The sequence below is a fragment of the Cibotium barometz genome, chromosome 3, assembly GCF_041138505.1.
Source record: "Cibotium barometz isolate CiBa-2024 chromosome 3, ASM4113850v1, whole genome shotgun sequence".
Classification (NCBI taxonomy): domain Eukaryota; kingdom Viridiplantae; phylum Streptophyta; class Polypodiopsida; order Cyatheales; family Cibotiaceae; genus Cibotium; species Cibotium barometz.
This window is the reverse complement of record NC_141048.1, coordinates 26,293,448-26,303,344: the sequence shown is the minus strand read 5'-3', so window position 1 is coordinate 26,303,344 and position 9,897 is coordinate 26,293,448.

Below are 9,897 nucleotides of genomic sequence, written 5' to 3'. Positions count from 1 at the left end.
TGTGATGGGTTGTCAAAGTCATAGGTGGACATCTTATTTAATTACAAGTGGATTAGTGAGGAAGGACTTTGTAACCAATGGATTAATCAATGTGATGGGTTGTTGCCAAGGTCGTAGGTGGACCTCTTATTTTATTACAAGTGGATTATTGAGAAAGGACTTATAACCAATGGATTAATCAAGGTCCTAGGTGGACTTTCGACATATTCTTTTCAGACATCAAGGCACGAGCAACTTCTGCAATGTGCCTATTTTTCCTTTCTATTTAAATGGTTATTATTACAAGTGGATAAGTGAGGAATGACTCTGTAATCACTTCTATACACCTTTGGTAGAATTTTGGTTCAAAGTGGCTTTAGTGCTTGGAAACCATGTTGGACATGGGTTTTGTGCAAAAAAAGTAAATTGCAAATAAAAACCTACCCCAATAAAGTTTACCTATGTTCATAGGGTATGGCATCGATGGAATGAATAAGTATGCTATGCTTATAAGTTATGTTTGGAGCTAGAGGGATTTTAAGATAGGAATGTTACTGTGTAGTTGGGTGTGCTAAAGATATTAAGAAGTATTATCTTGGTGTTTTTAAAAGACTGCCTTGATTAGTTAATAGTTAGACAAATGTTCTAATCATAATAGCACCATAATGAATTAGGTGATATGAGGACCTAAAGTAGATATCATCTAACATTCTTTAAAGGGGTGGTTTAATCTCCCACAAGTAAGATATGGCCATGAAGATAATTACAAGAACATTTAGTATGAGTATTTCTCTAAGGTTATAAGCATTTAAATAAAAGACTCTTTAAACATGGATTTTACTTCAAGTAATTCAACCACCAAAAGTGTATAGGCAGGGGCTCCAAGATCATTTAATTTTTACATCAAGAATTTTGAGACTTAAAGGTTTTTTAAAAATTAAAGGTCATTGTAATCTATCAATAGGATTTTAAGAATCATTAAGAAATTTAATGAAAGCTTGGTTACTCTGAGGTTGGGATGTCTCTGAACGCATAAATCCATCTTAAATTATAATGGTTTCCATAATTTTGAGACTTAAAGGTTTTTTAAAATTAAAGGTCATTGTAATCTATTAATAGGATTTTAAGAATCATTAAGAAATTTAATGAAAGCTTGGTTACTCTGAGGTTGGGATGTCTCTGAACGCATAAATCCATCTTAAATTATAATGGTTTCCATAATTAGTTCTGTGTGAGTATCACACTATGTCAAAGGTTCTTGGAGGACTATGGCTTTGTCCCTATGCAAAAGTGGAGGGAAGTATGTTACATTGAATGTCTATGGGGTATAGTTAACAATCTATGACTTCATGCAAGGTGTATTAGTAGTTTTGATAATTAGAGAGTGAATTATTAATTCGATAAAAAATGGAATAATTATAGTACTTCTAGATATGTGAATGTGCATGTACTTGGGCATTAAGCCATATGGGCATGGATATGGACTAGCCTAAGAGGGAGATAGTGCATTGCTAAACCCTTAAATGATTACCACATATCATATGGGATGCATCCACTCATGCACATATTGGGAATGCACTCTTTGATTTAGAGGCCACATGCTCACACATATTCACTCTATCTAATTCTCATATGTATTAAGATTCATGATATCTCCTACACACAACTATGGAGATTAGGCTTTATCTAATGATCTACTAATGACACATTATTAAGCTAATCTAGGGTGGATGGTGCCTAAGTACACTCATAATGATGACTATGTGCAATAGACTTAAACACAATTAGATTACAAGATTAAGACTATGTCCAATAGACTTAAACACAATTAGATTACAAGATTAAGATTTATACTCATAAAGAGGCTTGAGATGTGTGCAAATGATATGATTCATTGCTTGAAATGGCGCCCTTTTATATGAGGGGGTACACCCTTGGGCTTGTACATCAATGTGGGATAAACCCCTTTGCTCATGTGGCTTTATGCTAGGCTTTGCACTTTCTTTGCTACTCATTCTCACTCCCTATCTTTTCCTTATACTCTTTGGCACCACATTTCTCAGCACCCCCCCTTGGTGCCAAATATTTAGGCTACTGTCACGTAGGCTATAACACCTGTGTGACCGACGGCGGCAGACCGGATGGCCGAGGACGTGGCCATCCGCCGAGGTTCAGTGGGAGAGGATGCCCATGCGGAGTCATGGGTGGCCAGGCTAGTGTGGACGGTAGGCCACACACTATATAGCCTGGGGATGAGGGACAATCCTCATTCTTCCTCTGTGGTGGTTGGGTGGTGAGCCACAGGCCATCCCCTCCTGTAGTAGCACCCGTAGCGGCGCTACGGAGATCTAACATTGGTATCAGAGCTTGGCGTCGGGATCGCGAAAGTGGCGTGCGAAGCGGGCCTAGCCGTTTAATGATTGGCTCTCAATCAAAATTGGGGGGATAACCTTATCCCAAATGTCTTTATCATCTTCTACAGTAAGAAGTCGTGTACACGGAAGAAGTTGGCCATAGCTGGAAGGAAGGGTTTCCTCTATTTTCTCTCTATTCTCCTTTTTCTCTCTCTCTCTCTCCCTTGCACACACCCAAGCTCTCCATTGCAAGTAAGCAATTTATGTGTTTTTTGCTTTGGAGCTTGTCAATTTTGTGTTTAATTCTCTGTGGGAGAAGAGGTTGACTGTGTAATAGCCCACTGTGTGTGGGGGGGAAGACGGCCAGCTAAGGGGAAGATGGCTGGAGAATAGTCGACTGTGTTATTGTATTTCAGCCCACTGTGTGTGGGGGGAAGACGACCAGCGCAGCCGGCAGCCTGCCTAGCGCTGCCCCAGCGGCCAGCTAGGCTAGCACCAGCGGTCATCCCCCAGGCGGCCAACGCCGCCGGCGGGGACGATAGCCCAGTTGGGTGCAGTAGTGCCGTCAATCTGCATCAGCGGAGGGACATGGGCTCTGGGATCGGACGCGTGGCATCGCTGTGCAGGACCGGTTGCTTGCACATCTTGTGGCGCGCCCATCTCCAAGCCTGGAGTGGAGGTATTGGCACCTTGCCAAAGGGTGAGTTGTCTGCCATTCCCTACAGTGGGGGGACTGCGTGTCAGGCCGGGAATGGAGCAATGATTACCAGTGTCGGCGGCAGTCCAACCAAATGCAAGATTGGAAAAATAAAAATAAAAAATAAAATCCAACACCAGGATGGTTCCCGCACAGGTTCCCGCCGTGGGGGAAAAATTTACAGCAAGGGACTTTCCTCACATATATTTTTTTTGGGGGGGAAGTTATACACAGTACCAGGGGCTGGTTCCCACAGCGGGATGGTATTCGTATTTGGGACATATGTTCCGGTGAAGCTGTTCCCACAGAGGGACACACGAGACTTGATGACTGCTGCCTTTTACGGCTCAAAGCGGTTGTTCGCATGATAACTGTCAATTAATTTTTTATGAGTTGCAAGCACCTTTCTCTCGGATATAGGAGCATCCCGGAGTAGCGACGCTTGTAGAGGCTCGCAGCGCAACACAAATCGGCAGTCGACGACAACCCCACGAGAGTGACTATTCTCTCTCCACTGCTCATTTTATTAGCGTTTTTATAATTTTCAAGTTCTCACATTTTTTATTTGTGCAAGAATTAAAATGTCTGCTAGGCGTAGTGTGTCCCCACCGCCTTCTACTTCTCTAGGGTTTTCAGGTCTCTTGTCTCCTCGGTCGCGGGTTTGACCCCGACCGAATTGTTAGGCCATATACGCCCGTCCGGTGTCCGAAGTGCGCTCGTCGATCACGCGTGATCCGCCAGCGCCCTCCTCATCTGTTGACCCCGCCTTAGGACCCAGCGAGCCCGTAGTGGCTGCAATAGTGGCAAATGACCCCTTTATGGTCAATGAGGCAGATGACATGAACACCGATGTCGTCAAGGGGACCGAGGAGGACCTCTTGGAATATGACAAACGACGATTATGACCTATTGGACCCTGCCGCCGACGTCCTGACAGAGACGGAGCTCTCTAGTGGACTTTTTAAATATCTTAATGCAAAACTGAACAATATGGGTAAAGTCCAGGCTGACTTACTCACACGATGCTATAGAGCATCTCTACATGGTTAGACGCACTGACAGCCGCCTCGGCTAGTACTCCGACTCCTCGTGGTAGACGAGCTCCTGAGGCACGGGTGAGCGTAGCCTCGCCAGTGGTTGCAGAAGTACAGGCTGATGCACCTGCGAGGCCATCCGTAGTAGAGACAGCTTCGTCATTATTGAAAGACTTGAAGCCACCTAGTTTTGGTGGCGAGGAGAAGGAGAGAAACAAGGACTCGATCAACATGTTTCTAGTAGCGAAGTGGTCAGACTTGCACACGCTGCGACAGTAGCCTAGCCGGGTGCAGCTAGCCGGGTGCAGCCCGTAGAGGCTAGCCTCTCATTAACCGGCAAAGCGTACAAGTGGTGGATGAGTTTGACAACTCGTCCTTCCACTTGGACGGAGTTTGAAACGATGTTTCGAAAAGAGTTTTTGCCTATTAATGAGGCCGAGAGAAGCTGGGAGTTATGGGACAAGTGCTCGATGATGGAGAACAAATCCCTGACTCAGTACATCTCAGACTATGGGGAGATAGTACTCAAGCTAAAGGGGATCGATGCATTCCAGACATTACGAGGCTTTAAAAGAGGCCTCAAAGATGATTACCTTGAGTACGTAGAACCCTTACAGCCTAAAGACTTAGTAGAGGCAATTAAGTATGCGCAGATATTTGATAACATCAAGCGCCATAGTGCGCGTGGTGGTTCGAGCAAGGCCGAGGGTAGTGAGAAGAGGAGGTCAGGCCTTAAAAGAAAAGGGTTCCCCACAGTGAATAAGCAGGGGGATAAGATGGACCAGGGAGGACAGGGTGGTCATTGGTTTAAAAAACCGCGACCATCCAGGAAGAAAAGTGACAGTGAAGTCCAAAAGAAAGAGCAGTATATTAAAGCGCAAAAGAAAAATCACTGCTTTAATTGCAACGATGTAGGGCACACGAAGGCTGAGTGTCCAAAGCTTAAAGCCAGCACGAGCGGCAACAACGAGCCCAAAAGAGATGGTAAATCCTCTAGGCAGTTGCATACAATGCAGAGACTCCCTCTCAGTTCCGCAGAGTTCAGAGAGGTGACAGTGTGTCATTATGGATGAGCATCACGCTTGTTTGGTTGTGACACCAGCGATGTGCAGCCTACTATAGGTCCGCATGACATGGTGCGCATGTATGGCACCATAGGTGGCCGTAGAGTCTCAGTTTTTATCGAGATGATGGAGCTAGCCACAACTTCTTGAACTACTCATTAGTCAAGAAGTTGGGGTTGACTGAGACCCAGAGCGATCATGAGTATACTGTTAGCCTAGCCAACGGGTATGACAAAACGGTATGGAATACCGTAGTATTGGGGTCCCATTATCTATGCAGGACTACGAGGCTCCGCTTGACTTTCAGGTCATGTACTTAGCCAGAGCAAACATATATCTAGGCAAGGAGTGGCTGTATGGCTTGGGCCCTAGTCTAGCTCAAAGTTACCTACATAATACGCTACGTTTTGAGCATGGAGGTAGAGTCATTGCCCTGCAGGGCGACCGTATTATCCCCACCACACCACTTATTTCCTCCATGGAGCTATGCACAGTGGTCCGCAGAGGCCAGATATAGCAGAGGTATATGCTTGTTACCCTCTTTTAAATTCTATTTTCGTAGATGAAACTGTACATGATGTTTGCGTAGACAAACAAGGAAAACAAAATAGCCTTGGACGAGACCCACTGTTTGAAAACCCTGTTTTGGCATGCATGCAATTCAAACAAGAAAAAATCAAAGGCGAAAGAGACTTTAAAGAAAAAGTACATAGATACTTTAATGAATTTATTAGAGGAATTTCAGGATGTTTTTCTTGAAAATTTGCCAGATGGCTTACCACCATCTAGAGAACTAGACCATGGCATCAAAGTTATACCAGATTCAAAACCTATAAGCAAACCTGCTTATAGGTTAAGCCACTCCGAGGCACAGGAGGTGGGAAAACAATTGACGGAATATTTGAACAAAGGCTTTATTCGGCCTAGTTCAAGTCCGTGGGCACCCGTGGGCATCACCTATTCTTCTGGTAAAGAAGAAAGACGGATATATGCGGATGTGCATAGACTATAGGGCTCTTAATCAAATAACGATTAAGAACAAGTATCCAATGCCATGCATGGATGAGTTGTTTGATAAACTCTATGGATCGAGATACTTTACAAAAGTAGACCTGAGATCAGGGTATCACCAGGTTAGAATTAAAGCAGAAGATGTTGTGAAGACAGCATTTAGGACTCGTTTCGGGCATTTTGAGTTTTTGGTTATGCCATTTGGGCTAACCAATGCTCCAGCGACGTTTATGATAATGGACAGCATTTTACATCCATATCTGGGAAAATTCGTAGTAGTTTTCCTAGATGATATTCTTGTGTACAGTAAGACACAAAGCATTTGCGTCTAGTATTCGAGTTGTTGCAAGAGCACAAACTATTTGCAAAGAAGAGCAAATGTGAATTTTTTGAAACAGAAATTCACTACCTTGGCCATATTATATCCGCGGATGGAGCCAGGAAAAGTAGAGGCTATTCTTAAATGGCCAGCGCCGAAGAATCTCCAGGAACTGCAGATTTTTCTTGGCATGTCGGGGTCCTACCAACACTACGTGAAGGACTACGTGAAGATCACAGTCCTGTTGACTCACCAGTTATGGTCAAAAACTAAAAATAATAGTTGGGGGGAAGCCCAATAGAAGAGCTTTGATAAGCTCAAGGTGGCCGTAGCAGCTGCACCTGTTTTGACTATTGTCGATCCAAATGAGCCTTTTGTCTTGGAAACAAACGCTAGTGATGAGGCCATTGGGGCCGTACTTATGCAAAGGGGACGCCCAATTGCATTTGAGAGTAAAAAGTTAGATCGTGCGCAGCATAACTACTCGGCTTACGAGCGAGAGTTACTAACGATAGTTCATGCACTGAAAAAGTGGAGACACTATTTATATGGTGCTCCTTTTGAGGTCCGGACGGACCATGAAAGTCTGAAATGGCTTTCAAGTCAAAGTGAACTGAAGGGTAGAAAAGCTCGGTGGGCAGAGATTCTACAGGAGCTTGACCTTCAAATATGTTACCAAAAAGGTAAGTATAACGTGGTGGCAGATGCACTTAGTCGCATGCCACAGATTAATGAACTTAGTTTCATAGTCTTCAAGAGTGATTTCTTGGAGCCACTACGTGGTTTATGTGAGCACGATCCATCTTTTAGAGAGGTCTGGCGCGTTGTACGCATACGCACTTCTTCACAAACGTGACCACCTCTCTCGTTGGCACAGATTGCTAGTCCAGAGAGACTGGTGCCGAAGGTGCAACCGAAAGGGAAGCGAGAGTTAGTCCAGAGAGACTAGCCATGTCTTCTGGGTATAGTTTGGAGCCGGAGAGCTCTGACGTAGGCCCTTCATCACCTTTGACTGCCCACGGCTTCAAAGGGGGGTGATAAACTTCGTCAGGGGGAGAAATATGCTAATTACTCCATTAACGATGGGTACTTACTCTACAAGGGTAGAGTATGTGTACCAACTATTGGTGACTTTCAGGCCCAAATTCTTAAAGAAAGTCATGATAGTCCAAGTGCAGGTCATCCCGGGATTCAGAAGACCTATGCACTAGTAAAAAGACAGTTTTATTGGCCTAGTTTGTTTAAGGACATCCAGACTTATGTGCTGAAATGCAATAAGTGCCAGGTTAATAAACACGAACGTCTTAAGGTTGGAGAACTACTCCATCCACTGGAGATTCCTCACAGGGGAAATGGAAAAGCATTTCCATGGATTTCATTACTGGTTTACCTAAGACGAGTCGAGGGAATGACTCAGTGTGGGTGGTAGTGGACAGGTTAACTAAAATGGCAAAGTTTATCGCCACAAAGAAAACTGTTAAAACGCCAAAGTTGGCAAAACTCTTTATTGAACATCTCTACAAGCTATATGGCCTGCTTGCAGATATAGTGTCGGATAAAGATAGAAAGTTTAACAGTCATTTTTGGAGGGAAGTCTTCAAAAAGTTGGATACTACTCTGAGTATGAGTACGGCAGATCATCCGGAGTCTGATGGTGGTCAAACTGAAAGAGTTAATCGAATTCTAGAGGATACCTTGCATTCTTATGCTAGTAAGAAGTAATCTAATTGGGAAGAGTGCTGTGTGTTGTGGTCATTTCGTGCACTTGTACTTTAGATATACTTAGGATTGTGAGGTGCTTTATTTGCCCAAGGACATGTGACCCTTCCCTAATGAACTTCCCAATGTTTGATGCCATGCGCGAGAGGGTCTTACCATGAGCTTGTGACAAGTCTCTATGGAATTGTCTATACTCTCTTATAAGATTAAACTCTAATTTTTTGTGCAATGTGTGATTTCAAGCTAATGAAGATGATTTAGATGCAAAATATGCACTAAAACTGAACTGAATGTAGTGAAAACTGCTTAAATTGAGCAATGCGAATGAATGTGTGTGGCCATGTATATAAGTGAATTTCTCTCATAATACAACATACTCTCCCATTGTGCAATTGAGTCTTGCTCTTGCTAATCCTCTTGCTAATCTCTCTCCCTAATGCATGCTAGTGAGTGTGTGTGAGTGAAGTGAGGTGAGAGGAGGGACGAGGACCCATAGTGCAACGCGGCGGTGTGATAACGCTCGTGGTGGCAGACGCGGTGGAATTGCTTCTCAAGGAGTTGTAGAGCTTGGAGACCTTAAGGGTTATGATCTTGGCCATTGGAAAGATCCTCATGACAGTTGCAGTTAACCAGGTAATCTCTTTTTGGATGTGCTTCAAGGAGGGTTAGGATGAGCCATAACAATCTAATGATCTACTAATAACACATGATTAAGCTGATCTAGGTTGGATGTTGCCTAAGTACACACATGATAATGAGTATGTGCAATAGACTCAAGCACAATTAGGTTACAAGATTAAGACTCAAGCAAAATTAGGTTTCAATATTAACACAAAATAATGAGTACAAGGATGCTTCTTTGCATTTTCATTGAAATAAGCAATTGAGCTTAAAAAGTGGCTTTAGCACAAAAATATATATATAATACTTATGAATGCTATTATTATAAAATATTATTCATGTATGTTGTTGTTATTATGATTAAGCCAAAAAAGTTGTTTTTGTTAAATGAGATGGATTTGAACAAGATATGAGTGCATGAATATGAGGAAATGAGATCTATGGGTGGATGAAAGATGGAGGAATACCTAATTTGAGTATAGAGTTGACACTAATGAAGATGAATAAGATATGGATTAGGGCTAATCTCATAATCACGTTTTTGCATTAAGAAAATGAGTTTGATACATCCATTTATAGCTCTCATCCACATGTTCCATGCACCCTTGTGTTCATAAATGCCCACATGCCTTATGCGCCCTTGCACTTTCGATGTGCCTACTTTTTGACCATTGACTCCCTTTTACATTCATCCATTCACATGCCCAAATAACCCTCAAACATGACATGATGGGCACTATATTTCAACACCCCGCCCCCCTTGGTGCCCAAATGGGTCTCATCCCAAGAAGGTAATGTGACATACAGACATGACATTTTCTCCCTCCTTAATGGAGACACACATATACATCACTTAGCCAACATCATCGATGGCTAGAGGTGATTACATTAGCATAACGAGAACATAACATGACATCATGGACATGAACATAGACATCATCACATCCACATACATATGGGCCCATTATCACCAAGGATTGCCCAAGCCTAAGGCTGACATCAATATAAGACATGACATGAATCAAAATTACACCTAAAAAAGGTGTTAGCATTCTCATGAGTTGCTTCCACCATCAATTTGATTTATTGCTTCTCCTTT